A 15214-nucleotide genomic window follows, 5' to 3' on the forward strand; every position below is an offset into this window, starting at 1 on the left:
TATAATTAAAGCCTACCATTAATTGAAGTTTATATATATTTTAAATGAAATCAGACAAATTAAAGTAACTTTGAAAGCCACGTCTTAGCTCTGTCATAAACATCTGCAAAAACAGTTGCATTAAAAATTGTGGATTCTTATCTAAGAAGGAAGAATTGTATTTAATGCAGAATATTTTAACAAAGCTGTAATAATTGTAAACTAAAAAGCAAACTTTAGGGAAGGGAAAAGATAAATTACTTTTTCTGGGTTTGCATGTTAAAAGCCAATTTGAAGAAAGTGTCAAGAAATTGATGTATTGTCTTACGTGTTGAAATTTTGTGATTGTTTAAGTCAAAGCAAATGGTTCTGGTGCCTTTAGTAGGGGGTAGCTATTTTGATTTCCATCCAAATGTATTGAATTATAATTATGCTTTGTCTTGGTATTTTAAAAAAGTTCTTCAGATATCATGCATTTACTGTAATATTCACGTAAAGAAAAAGAACTGTGTTGTATTTCTCTTTGAAGAAACTTCATGGCAAATATGATGGCTGTCCTACAAACAAAAAGATGTCTGCTAGGTACAAGTGTTTGTGGCAAATGTATGTAACATTAAATTATATATATTGAAAATTTACTTTTTCAGACATAACCCCCTTTTCTGTGTCATAGCAATATCACCTGGTTGCTGCTTCCTGGATGGTAACAGTATCTAATACATACATATCTGTAAATGTTAAAGAACAGTGTTAAAATTCTGAGTGGATAATGCAAAGGAGGAGGGCTAGGTGAGACAGAAATACATGAAAGCTGGATTACTTAAATATTTATTTTGCGATGCCAGACAAATTTCTAAATGTTTGGCATTTTTATTCTAGTAATTTAATAATTTGGCTTTGGATTACAGCTATATTACATGTAAAACTTCCTTCAGCCTTGAGATATACATCTTCATATCTTTCCTACAGCTTTATATAGATATTAACTATGCACACTGATGTTATAGTAACAGTTCAAGACTACTCCTAGCATATGATCAACATATGGTCCATCGCCTAAAAACAAACAAACAAAAAAATAAATCCTGACAATTTTAACTAAAGTTCTCCTCTGAAAAACAGATTCACACCCCACACCTCCCAGATGTACATTGTGTTTTCTTGGTGGTTCTCCAGTCCTGTGCTTTCCTAGGATCTTCATTCTTTTTAATTCTGAATACTAGCTTAATTAATGCCTGCTTTCTACAACTCTTTAAAATATGGCAGCCTATTTCCTCTTTACAGAGTGGTCCTAATTATATATATATATACACATATTTCTGAATGATTGAGACTGACCAAAATAAACTGGAGTTCTATATCTTACAAATGTTTTTTTTTTCTTGAATATTGAGGAAGATTATTCAATACCACCATTGTGATGGCAGGTCAAAGATGTGTGTATGACAGCTGACTTGCACTTTCCACAGATATTATCACAGAAACAACCCACTATAACTTGGTGTTTTCCAATTTATGATATTTACAGTCATGAAAGATTAATGAGTAGGAAATTATTAGGGAAAATTAACTTGTAGGGAAGATAATCCTAAGCAGCATTTGGGAAAAATAACAGATCTAATTGCTTCTAACCAGAAATGGTTCTGTTTTTAATTATGATCTTCTCATAAAGTCAATTCAATCTTATTAGCCATGCAAAAATGGCATTACCATTTCACTGTAAGTAACCATTTTGCCTTTTTTAAACTATTTCAATTTTACACACATAACATTCTTCTCATCCACTTAGAAGATCACTGCAGCTTGACAGAATGCTCTTGTCTATCAGTATACAGCAAGACAGAAAGGAATGATGAATATAGCTCAGAAATATTTGATTAAGTTATCTTCAGTGGAAAATACGGACTCATTAAGTTCCCACAGGAAAACTTTTTTTTTTTTAATTAGTTGTGATTAAACTCAGTGAAGAGGGTTTTTCAAGTTTACGATGGACTTGCTAGTTGAAACAAGAAAATAAAATTTTACTCAGAACAAATCAAAGGCTTGTGAGTTAAATATCTACCTAATCCTTCAGAAATCCAATTTTACATATCTGGAGTACCTCAAAAATATATATATGTATATAACAGGATGAAAAGACAAATAATTATGTGGTCCATTGTTTATGCTGGTGTCTCAGTGCTTTAGCACAGAAAAGGAATGTAGTCAACCATTTTGCATCTATAACAATGCAAAATATGGAATATAATATCCTTTGCTGATGAATAAAAAGAAAAAAGTTGCTTTTTAAAAAAATGTTTAGAAATATTTTAACTATGATGAAATGTAGTGTTTACCATGAACACCTACCTGTTAATTACCAAAGGCTATATTTGAGACTGGTATGTTACATTTTACATATAGTAGAAAGAAGGATCTATTTGCATATAAAAAAGAGCAAAATATCACTGTTTTTAAGCTTGTTTCTTTTATTATTTCAAAATTATAATTTATATTATTTATTTGCCTATTTCCTTCATAGCAGTCTTTTCCATAAAATAATTAATAATACAATAACAATAATATGATACACTGAGCTAGTTACGCTGCACTCCTTTCAGACAATCTTATGAACATCGTATAAACAATTTTTATGCATATTTTCATTCATACTTTGTCAACAGAGTCTTATCTGAATCAAGTTTTGACATGAAGATATATTGCAGAGAAGGAGAAAAAAATACTCATAAAAGAAAATTATTGCTTTATGTTGTGGTTTAACCCAGCATGCAGCTAAGCACCACGCAGCTGCTTGCTCACTCTCTCCATGTGGGATGGGAGAGAGAATCAGAAAGGTAAAGTGTGAGAACTCATGGGTTGAGATAAAGACAGTTTACTAGGTAAAGCAAAAGCCGCACATGCAAGCAAAGCAAACCAAAGAATTATTCGCTACTTCCCATCATCAGGCAGGTGTTCAGCCATTCCCAGGCAAGCAAGGCTCATCATGCATAACATTTCTTGGGAAGACAAACGCCGTCACTCCCAATGTCACCCCTTCCTCCTTCTTTGCCCTAGCTGTTATTGCTGAGCATGATGACGTAAGGTATGGGATGTCGCTCTGGGCAGCTGTCCTGGCCGTGTCCCCTCCCAGCTCCTGGGGCACCCCCAGCCTCCTCGTTGGCCGGACAGCAGAAGGAGCAGAAAAGTCCTTGGCTCTGTGTAAACACTGCCCTTCATCAGCTAAAACATGCATTTTCTCATCAAAAACCCAAACCACAGCATCATTTGAGCATAAGCCTCTATGAAGAAAATTAACTCTATCCCTGCTGAAATTATGACACCTTAGCACAATGTTACTGCTTAAAGAGAGTGTATCAATTCACTTTACCTGTTGCATTATGGAGTAAGGCATTTAGTTTTCAGTTTTTGTCTCTGTAAAGCAACAAAGGTTCTTGGATTTATGGATGGAGGTTCTTCTCTACGTCTTTTGTTAATTTGACTATAGATTCTTTGTATATGTGAACACATTAAGGTCCATTGCCTTTTATGCAAAAACTATTAAATTTATCTTTTAAAATGTCAAACTAACAAACAACCCCCTCCACACACACAAACGCAATAACAGATGACCAAAATAAAACCCTCCCAAGTTAAACTTTTCTATACTGAAGATTAGTATAGTGTATGTTATTTCAGCAGTCCGTATATTATTCCAGACACTAGCCACAACATTCTGGTCTGTAATAATTCATAATTCTTTGTCTTCCTCCTGAAAGTATGCACCTTAATGATGTGTTTGCACACATCATTAGTCCATTTGAAGGCATCAGAACTTACCACATGCATAAGGATGTATTTATTTGCAAAATTAAAGCCCTAGATTGCAAACATTTACATCATCAAATACATGCAAAAAACAACTTTGTCAGTAGACCAACTTATGTAATAACTAAATTATTTTGCTTTTAAAAATAATACTGCAAGCAAAATTTAAGCTAGAGAATGAATTCTGTAACAAGCCCAGTAAAAGCTACATTTTGGTTGCTGGAAGGTCAACTGAAGCATTTATATTTTGTAGTGAGAATCAGACTACCTGCATTTGAGAGTATTGCACAAACTTTCAGGAGGATTCAGGAGTCAGACTTTCATACTTCATATTTTCATTGGTATATCAACAATGCTTATGAGTCTCCTCCAGTTCACTTAACAGTATTAAACTAGAGGCAGAAAACTGAAAGGACTGGACAGTTTGTCTGTACATTGATTTTTTCACTTCAGTGTTTATTACTGTGAAAGTATTCTAAGGGTTTTCCAGTGGTTAACCTTGTAGGAGGGTATAAGAAGCCCTTAGCATCATTTTCTAGTAAAACAAACCATTTCACCTCTGAATCTGCACATGTATGTAAGAATTACATTTTGTGGGTTCAGTTGAGAATGCACCTAAGACATAGGTAAATTAAAGGTTAATCCTTTAGTTGAAATGAAGTGTTTCCTCACTGCTTGCAGGTGGGAGATGAATATGGTAATTGGGCAAGTCTCATGTTCCAGTGCTTTGCAGGTGAAAATGTAACTGGTGATAATTAAAGGCTAATTACCTTTAGCTAGCAATTGGGAACCAGGTGCTCTAAAGCAAAAGGGAAAGATTTTATTTCATGCTTGTAAGATATTGGGAGGGGAATGAGGAGGAACTATATTTGATTGTATTTTTCTCTGCACTTTTTTTTTTTGGTTTTGGTGAAATAGAGGACAGATATGAAATAGTAAAACATAACACAGTTTCTTGTAGATTTTGGGGTGTTGTTTTTATTTACTTTTATCACAGTTTTCCTCAAGAGATGACAAAACAGTTAAGCAGTGATTCAGGAAATGTTTGGTCTTTTTACTTATTACCAATGTTACCATCACAGCCAATGTAGCCTGTCACAAATCCAACAGCTCCATCAGAGATACTCATTAAAGAAATCTCTTTTGAAAGCCTTTGTCAGTGATAAATTTCAAAGGCACCCTTAATAGTGAAACTCCAGACTGATTTAGTATATTAGAGTTTCCTACTTTTTACCATGTTGCCTTTACTGTAGGATGTGTTAACTTTTACAGTCAGTCTTCCCTTTGAAATCTCTTGGTTCCAGAGAAGCTCGGTCTTTTACACCCAAGCTCCTTTCCTTTTTTACGTGGTGGTCTGCTCACTATTGCAAGTAGCGTTATGAAGACGTTTCTTTGTTAGACTAGGAGCCGTATCATTTACCTGGGAGTTAAACAGCTCTGTATCAGAAGGGTGTAAATCTATGCATTTTGACATATTTACCTTTTGTTAGTAAGTTTTTTGGGCTTTATATTTAACAGTGATTTTACAATTATAGAAAATCAAGTAGTTGCTGAGTTCCTAAAGTACTAACCAGGTAAGTGTCTGATTTATTTTTGCATTGTCTGTTTTTAAAATTTGGTTTCTTGTAGCTATCATATTTTATTGAACCTAATTTGGTAGATGTGTTCTGATGATGCTAAATTTAACCCTGAAAGTACAAAGAGGGGAAAGATCAGTGAAAAGGGTGTTTCATTTTTAAGTAGTAATTCAGAAGTTAATACATTCTTGTGGGACAGAGAGTGCAAGTGTTACTCCAGGTTAAGAAAATCAGCTTTGAGCTGAAATAGAGAGGGAGATGCCTTGATCTAATTTTCTGTAGTTGTATCTTAAAATACAGTCTATCAGATTTTCTTGAAAAGCTGTTTCACTTTTTTGCATTTAAAAATGAAACACCCTCAAATACTCTATTTCTTTTAACTCTCCATGTTAAAACTTCTATTGGAAGCTAGAGCGTGTGTATATACGCATGTATTGTAAAATAACATATAGTGATATAAAATCAGATACATTTTCATATGTATCTGACTGACTGGATCTGAGGACTGTCTAGCTACCAACTAGGGATCTGAGTATATCGTTCAAAGGTAAATTATGTTTCCAGCAAGTTTGTCTTCATGCAAAAGTGGAGACCCTTAAGGGCAACTAGCCAGGACAAATTTTGGCAGCAAAAATCTGGGCAGGCAGGCCAACTAGTCTTCTTATGCTTTGCATTAAAAATGTCAACGGAATTGACGTGCCCTTTTGAACTTTTTTGACTTCACTACGTCAGCATCTTTTGCAGAACAAATGTTCTACTCATGCATTTTTTTTTATTAGATCTAATTGCAATTCTGATTTCCATTAGAAAGAGATTGTATGTTCTTATAGCTGTACTTCTAGATGAAGGGAATTACAATGAGTCTTTCATTTTTATGGGCAAGTATGTAAATAGAATGGTGGAATCCAATACTGTATAATTATATCGATCTCTAAGCCTGATGTGGTTTTGTTCCTGTAAGTCTCTCCTGAAATATTTCACTGAAAGGTGGAATAAAAAAATACTTTAAAAAGGCAGCACCATAAACAATAGCAACGCAAGTTTATATGCACTTATTTAATAAATCAGGGAAGCATTCAGTTTCCCTGTTTTTTAGACCAAGTGGGCCTCACAGGTTAAAGGACAAAGACAAATTACCATCTTTGTATTGAGAATTCCTTACCTCAATAAAATGCAATTTCTGCAATTAGTAAAACTAATTATGAAGAAAGCATTTCATGAAAACTTAGCCCTATGAGAACACTTCAGCAGCTTTGGACCTTCTGTATAAAATGTATCTTGTCCTAAAGATATTCTATTTTACTTGTTTGTTCTACCATCCTATTCTTTGACACTCTCTCTTGAAACACTAATGAGAAGGAAAAGAATAGGAGTTTATTTCTCACTAACATTCTTTTAAGTAAATAATGAGACAAATAGCTACTCATCCAAAGTTTCTCAAAGCTGCTTTATATGAGAAGAAAGTGAATTCCCCAAAGCAGGAATTCTTCCACAATACCTCAATTTCTGTGCAGTGCCTTTGCACCCACTGGACTGATAGACAAGGATTTGTGTACAAATTAATTTCATTTTCTTCTTTTCTTTCTATCCTTAAGGAAAATGTGTAAGTTTTCATCCTGTTAATTGTTTTTCTTTATGATAGGCTTACTGGAATTTCTGTTTCAGGAAGATACCTGGTTGGCTTAAATAATCTTTTGTATTTAATTACATGTTAGCTTGCTTTATTTTATAATATATCTCTCTTTCCCACCCCACCTTCCTTGCAGAATACTCATAACTGATGCGTGCATATAGTCCAGAAGAGAGAATGAGGAGAACTGAAAGTTTGCTATGATTTTCAGTAATGAATTTCCTTTTCAATCTATTTTCTTCCTACTGTAGTGCAGCTAACAAAATTCAAAAATGTTCGTATAGCATAGAATAAATCTAGCATTAAAATATATTTAATAACAATATAGAACCTAGTAAATTGCTGGTTTTATTTTACCAGCTTATATTAAAACAAATAAATCTGGATAGAAAGATTTCTTGTTCTTCTGATATGCATGTCCTTGAATTTCTCAGATATTGAAAAAGTAGTTTATCACACTTCAATAAGTTCCTTATGTACTTGTTGTCCCAGTGATAATTTTCTCAGTGAAGTACTGGAAAATGCAACATCTCATGAAATAAATGATAACAAATAGGAAGCAATAGAGAAGATATTTTCTTTTTCTTTACAAAAAGGCTTTTATTATTATTTCTGCTTAAAAAGATACTTTTTTTGTTTATTTTTATTTTTTGTGGTTTTGATTGCTTGCTTTTATCCTCAGGGAAGAAAGGAAAGGCAGAAACAGACTTTGGTAGTTTAGTAGGTCTCTCATAGACCTCAGTAGAATTGGTTAAAAACAGAAAGATGAGGCTAGAGTAAAGGAAGAGCTGCTCTCTGATATGATTTTGTTATTCTCTGAGAAACATTTAGTAAAAATTTTCAAACTGATTTCTACCATGAATGCAGTTTCAAAATAAGCCCTGTAGGCAACTGAAATGTCAATGTTTTTTCAGTCTCTGTCCTATCTGTGTAGCCTGCTAAGAAAGTAAAATGAGAATGCATCTCCTGCCTATCTCCAAGAAACCATCTAGGTAATATGGCTGAATATAGATGCAATTTTGAAAGCTAGTGTGGGCTGTGCATTTAACACTTTCTGTCTAGGATTTCTACAAGTAAATTGTGTAGGAGTGTGCAGGAGAGAGAGAAATACATTGTTTAATATTTGAAGGAGGGAAACGCCTCAAAACACAATATGACTTCTAGAACAAGTGATTATTATTTTTTTTTTACATTTTTAATAGTTCTAAGTAACACTACACATTTTGACATTAAGAAAAATAAAGACATTTAATTCTTCCTCTAGCCATTTTTTTTAGAAATTGCCTTATACTTTTTGATGTTGAGAAGAGTCAGAAACCACAATAGATTACTTATTACAGTAGATGAAATGGTGAAGGCCTTGTCATGATAACTATACCTAACTCTGGGCCGTTTTATGCTGTTTTAAATAACTATTAGTGGATTTCTAGATCTCAAGAGCTGCTTTTGACTGCAGCAATTTATAGAATTCGTATTTGTGGTGGGTTAGCTGTAGCTGGTTGCTAGACACCCACTGATCTGTTCTCTCTCTCCCCATCCTTAACAGGACAGGGCAAGAAAATCAGACAAAAAAAAAAGCTCACAGGATGAGATAAAGACAGGGAGATTGCTCCAGCGTGGGCTCCCTTCTTTTTTTCTTTCAGCTCCTGACAGGAGCCTGCTCTGACGCAATCCTCCATGGACTGTACCCTGTAAATATTCAGTTGAAACAAAGAATATTGCACTTATATGTACTTACAGTAAATAGAAAATGTAATATTGGCAAAAGATAGAGCACTGTCTGGGGAGAGGAGGGACTGCTTCAGATTTGATGACAGTGTTATAAAATATTTCTTCAGTCATCATTTTTTTCTCAGAAATAACATGTTCCATTAATGAAAATTTTAATAGCGATTAAAACATACAAATAGTGATTTCAACACACAGATGTTGAAAGTTGTTGGCATTGCTTTTAACCTTGAAAATAGTAACCACAAGCCATAAGAACTTTTCTGTAATTTCCATGTGTTAGAAATAGGTGGGTTTTGTGTTTTTTTTTTTTTTTTTTTTTTTTTTTTAAATATACATGCTTTATTAATGCTGCTATCGTCTTTTTTTTCAACAATGTAAAGATTCCCTAACTGTCTTCTATTTGGCCCAAACGCTCTTTTATGTACAGGGGCTTTTCTGTCCTTTCATGACAAGCCAGTTGTATAAATTAGAGACCCAAAACTGGGCAGTCTACATGTGCTACAAAGCTGTGCGCTAGCTACTGAGTGAAGGAACACACATTGTGCCTTGAAGATGGAAAGGATTTCAGAATATCAACTTTCTAAGGACTCTAGTGATCCTTGCATAAGCAGGATGCTTAAATAGCTCCGTAACTGTATCTGTGGCTTCTTTGCTTTCTGGTTGTTATCTGAGTATGTGTGAACATGTGGTCTGGTCAGAGCCTGACTGAAGCCACCTGCCCTGGGCGTACTCTGCTTGGCATGGTATTTACACGGTCAGGTTGGTGCATTTGAAGAAAAGCAGCAAACCAGTTGTATATGTTCCCAAAACTCAAGGTTTCCCAACAGTTGTTGACACTGATCTATTTTGTGCTTGCCTCATCAGCTGCTTTAAACACTGACACTCACAGGTTCCCAACTGGGTCTGTGGCTATGTGTTACAAAAAGTTCAGCACTCACTAGTAGTGGCTCACAGTGTCTTTTCCACTTTCCCACAGGTCATTTCTGTTCAACTACATTGCATGTGCTCCATCCCTTACTCGTGTTGTCATAAGAGTTTATATAACTCTGCTGTAAACTCACTCAGGAATCAGTTTCAACTTCAGGAGGGAAAACTTGAGCTTCTTTGGTATCTTTTCCCTAACTGAAAAGCAAGTCTGATTTAAAAACATATATATTTACAGAGTGAACTTATGCAATAGAAAGGGATATGCATATCTAGTCACATAGTTGTTCCTAATTTTTCTTTTCTGAAGGTGCTGTCTGTGGCAAAGCATGAAAATGTTTTAAATTTCTTTTAGAGCTATAACAGATAACCCTCAGAAAGTTGTGATCATCAGAAAGTGTTATTAAGTTTGTTACACACATGAAATACTTATTGCTAGTTGATTCAAATAAAATAACCTTTTGTTTCTTGGACTAGAGAAAGCACTGTGCCATTTAATTCAGTTATTCTCAATAATATCTCCTTGGGAGAAGTGGGAAAAATTAAATAGTTAACTTCAGAATTTTATTCTATTCTAAGTCTACTTAATTTTGGCAGTTGTAAGGCAATAGATGTTCACAACTGCAAATACAGCTAAGCATATCCGTGTAATCTGTCATTGCTTTTATGAAAATGTAAATACCTTCATTTACGGCTTGAAAGTATTTAGAATATCTTGGTAATTTGTTGTTGCTTACTGAATGATTGGTATAGGTTCTGAATAAATTAAAATAAAGTTTTGGATAAAGTTTTGGGTGGTTTTGTTTTTAAATAACAGTACAATCTGAAGGTTCTTTTAAAGCCACTGCTAATGTGAGAACATGGCAACAACATGGCCATGAAAGCACAACTGGGTTTTACCTTTGCTACCTCAATCTTTACTGACTTCAGCATGTTGTGCTCCAGTGTAAAATGTAGTAGGGCATAACACATGACACCATACAAGTGGAAATCACTTGTGTGTATAGGTCTTTCTGAGCTGACTGTGCCTTGATAACTTAATTCAGTGCCAGTAGGTAGAAAAGCTAACAAAGAAACTGTACATGTAGAAACATACTCTAAGTGCTCATTATGTTGAATACAGCAAAATATGCAAACTATAAATTGTTACTGTCTTTTTTTTTTTTTTTTTTAGGATAACCATGTAAAACAAAGCAAAGAGAGGATGTAGTGTAGCATGGGGTAGTTCATGCAATTAACTTCTTTCCAAAGCTTTAGAGTGACTGTAGATTTGCTGAGTCAAATAATCAGAAATCATATGAAAAGCATGTTTGAAACACAGATTATTTGGGGCTAATCACATAATCTTGGCCATGACTGCTGGTTTCCTAAATGGCTGTTCTTGAAATGCTAACTGTTGCTAGCCCACTGTACCTATATGCATATGCTCAACCTGTGGTTTCTGATGGCCTCTGGCTGGCTAAGGCTCCAGATGTGACATGGCTGCTTCTGCTCTCAGCTCCCTAGAAGCTGCATCATTACAACCTTTGATGTGGCTCACAATATTCATTCTGAACGTTGTTCTTTATGTATTTGCTAGGTTGTACCAATTATACATTTTTCATTGGGAAGAGAATGTGGATTCTGAGTGGAGATGAAGCTTTGGTTTTAAAAAAAAAAAAAAAAAAAAACACAACTGACTCCTTGTGTATGTTAATGGCTAGAAAATAGATGGGAATTCATCTTGTTTAATTAATGTTTTCTTCTTGGGAGATACCAGTGTTTCTGAAAGAATATTTATGCAGAATCATCTCTAGTTGGTAGGTAGTAAAACAAACTCTCAAGCTTAAATAATATTTTGAACCAAAAAAATATTTAGGGGGGAAATAGACCAGTTTTATTCTAGCTGAATGACTCTGACTCTGGAATGTTAGTAATACCTTTAATACAGGAATTCTCTCTCAGTGCTTAAACAGATGCACCAATATCTTCCTCTCTTGTCCCTTGATTAGCAGAGCTTGTATTTTTGCATGAAGTGTTTGGAAAAGTATATTAATTGTCAAGTAAGTGGGTGATGTATGTCTTCATTTTTTTCTTTGAAAGGGGACTTGAACTAGTACTAACAAAGAGGAGAGAGTTAAGTTAACAGTAGCCTAATGTTTCCCATAGATTGCTTTCTGTCAAGATTTGGGATTTCTTTTTGTATCTTAATAAAGATTGGTGAGCTTCAGGTACAGAAAGTGTCTGGTGGTGGTGATGGCCTTTGAGGAGCTAGGGAGCTTGCAAGAGACAAATTCTGAGGCGTTTCATTATTCCTGTTCACATGGTTGTCTCAGCTGACATCTACTTTAACAATCTGATTTTCATCGAAATGATGATTGCAACTAACAAAGTTGGATGCAGAAACCCAGAACACGCAGAGCTGCAGGTCTGCCTTTCTACCTACCACATAGCATAACAGAAGCTGTGAGCATCAGCTGTACTGCACAGGTGCAGAAAGGAGCAGCATCTACGAAAGTCAGAGGTTATCTGAGATAGGAATAAGTGTATTTGGTGATTTAGCAATTATCGGGGGTCACACAGTCTCAGAGTGATGAGTGCCAGGTGCACCAACATGGTCTGTGAGCAATTAGAGCAGTGCTGGTTTTGGTATCACTTTCCAAGCTGAAAGATGACTGACAAGAGTATCTGCTAGGACTACTTCTGTTTGTGTTTTTGTTGTATGAGTGGTTTATTTATTGAAGATGAAAGTTTTAAAAGTTACTTGAAATACTTGTGTCTTGGTAGCCCATAACATCTAGGGGAACTTCAGGTTTTCCAGCTATCTTATTGGACTTGTGCATCTTAAGTTAATATTATGTTCATAATGTAATAAGTTTTCCCTCTTAATTTCAATAAAGTTGTGAAGAGGTAGAGTTATGCAAATCATAGGGTACTTTTATTGCACATAAGCAGAGATAATTACTGAAGTCTTAATGAAGTAATTATTAATAAAGCTGGAGGTTGCCAGGATGTTTAATAAGGAAAATTGATCTTTGAATTGGTTATACAACCTAGACTTGTCTATGTGTATGTGTGTACAAGGGAGTCTTCCTTATTAATGAAGGTGGTTAGATTTTTGTTTTGGTATACATTTTTTTCTTATAATTTTTGAATACAAGCTCTAATGTCTGAGGCTCATCAGCTCTCTATTGCATTTTATTACTGCTGTATTACTTTATAATTCCAGAGTAACTGTCAAGCCCCCAAAACTGACCTGCAGGGGAGGCTTCTGTCACAGATGTGTGATGAAAAAGGCAGGGATATTAAAGCCACTGAAAGTTGCCTGGATAAGGGTGCTGGGGATAAAACGTAAAGACACAAAGTAGTTGTCCACCTCCAGAGTGTAGCTGGCTATTACATCAGGTAACGAGCTAGGATTGCTCTTGTATTTCCTTAATTTGAATTGACAAGAGAAATTGTAACTTTCTTTCTGGTGGGTCTAAAGTGCATCAGTTTGGGATAGCTGGATATGAATTAATTAGAATCAAATAATGGTACCAATCATAGTATTGTAATCTGCTATTTAGAAAACTTATTTTTTACAGCGTATTCCTCTATTGTCTCTAAAATCAAGAAAAAGGGTTTGTATTTAGAAATAAATTCACAAGCTATTGTAATTCAATACTTCTTATCAGGTCAGATGTTTCCTTATTGTTCTTTGAATTCTTTCTGTTCTTTTGGTCTTGAGACAGCTCTCATGCTACTGATTCATCTGTGTTATTTCTGACTGACCTCACAAAGTGTTTTTTCTTTAGCTCACCAATTTTGTGTCAGTTTGGGTAAGGATATCTGAATAGTTCATATATAAGTTAACTCTAGCTCTTTGTCTCTCGGGGCATTCATTAGTTTTCACTGCCTATGAAGAGTCATAAAAGCATTTGACATTAATGCAAATTTAAATTTAGTTGACTATGTAATAAATCACTCTTTTTTTGGTACTTTTATCCTTTAGATCTCTATTGCATTCACTATATAGCAGATATGCATCTTATTTTCTATCATTGCTCCTACCTGATTTAGCTTTAGCAAACCTTTTCGTATTCACTTTCGTATTAACATTCTTTTCTGGTGATCAGAATACTTGATCTGAGACAGGTGTTTATTATCATTGTCATTGATATATAGAAGGTCCCTTTTAAGATTTTTCTGGTTACATTTTTTCGTCTTCAAAACAGATGGCTTTGCAGCTGCATGTACTCTACATTTTGCATTTGGGAGCACTGCCTTGAAAGCAACCCTGCCAGCCTTTTAGGGACAGGGCACATCTGCCTGCTAGCACAGTTTGCCCTGGTGAAATAGGATAAGTAATCTGTTTCAGTTCCCTCTTTCCCTCTCCTGTGGCCACAAAAGGTAGGAATTCTAAATTTTGGATTAAGAATGAACCCTTCCCTGCAGGCAGTCTCTTAGGAGATCTCACCCTGATGACAGTGAGAACCCATTCACCTATCAGATACTGCAACTGGGAAAATGTTTTGCAGATCATTGTACCAGCTTGTTACTGTCCCCAGCTCAAAGTGTCCTGGCTTGAATACACTTCTGCCCATTCTGTAGCACCATGGCTTTTCTATCAGACAGGCTTTGGGGCAGGTCTGCAGTCTGGGCTGGCATATCTAATCATGGGAATGAGCAGCCCAGCTGTGTTCAGGGTCTGGCTTCTCTCTTCATACATGCAAAGGGCTCTTTGTAGAAGGAACTCTTTCTAAATGTTTCTACGACAGTGGCCATGCTTTAACCTGATCTATTTTTGATGGTCACTTTTTCAGTAAACCTGTTAATCAACTGGTATTTGAGCCTTTAATAAACCATGTTCAATCCTTGTTTATAGAATACCATTTACCTCATCCTCTTCTAGGCCAGAGGTAGCCGCAGAAGATAGTGGAGATCCATGAAAAGCTTCTTAGAGCTTGAATTTCCGCTGCTGGTCACAAATAACATTTCTAGCAGGTTCTATACAGAAGTGTTTCATTATGTTGTCAGACATGAAAATTGTTTTGTGCTACTTACAAATGTTTTGAGAAGTGACAGCTTCTTGATTTGTGTCTTTAAGATTCTAGCTGAAGCTGGTGATATGTGACACCAAAGAGAAGAAAAGATTTTTCTCTCTAAGAGATTAAGAAGGAAAAGTATTCAAGTATACTTTGGTGTTTCTCACAGTCAAAAATTAAGCTTTCTGATGGGCAATACGAAAGATGTTCTAAGACTGTGTAGAAAGCAAGCTCTTTTTTTATGATTCACCCTATTTAAGAGAAATGTTCCAGCTGTACTTAGAGGTTTGTCTTAGCTTCTCTGAACACGTATATGGTTGCGTTGAAAAGATTGCTAAGTGAGGGCAGTGTTGCTGCCACTGCTACGGCTCTGGGACCTAAGTTCTTCCCAGGAAAGGTTCTACTACTTGAGGTGGGGGACACCAAACCTTTTATTCATGCTTGCTTTGATAGTGTGTTGTCATGTTTCTCGAGTTCACTAGAAGGGCAAAGAGGAATAATAACTCATTTTCTCTTTATTATTGTATAAAAGCATGAGGGTTTTTAAAGTATAAATTAGGCTA

Source organism: Cygnus olor, chromosome 4, assembly GCF_009769625.2.
Source record: "Cygnus olor isolate bCygOlo1 chromosome 4, bCygOlo1.pri.v2, whole genome shotgun sequence".
Classification (NCBI taxonomy): domain Eukaryota; kingdom Metazoa; phylum Chordata; class Aves; order Anseriformes; family Anatidae; genus Cygnus; species Cygnus olor.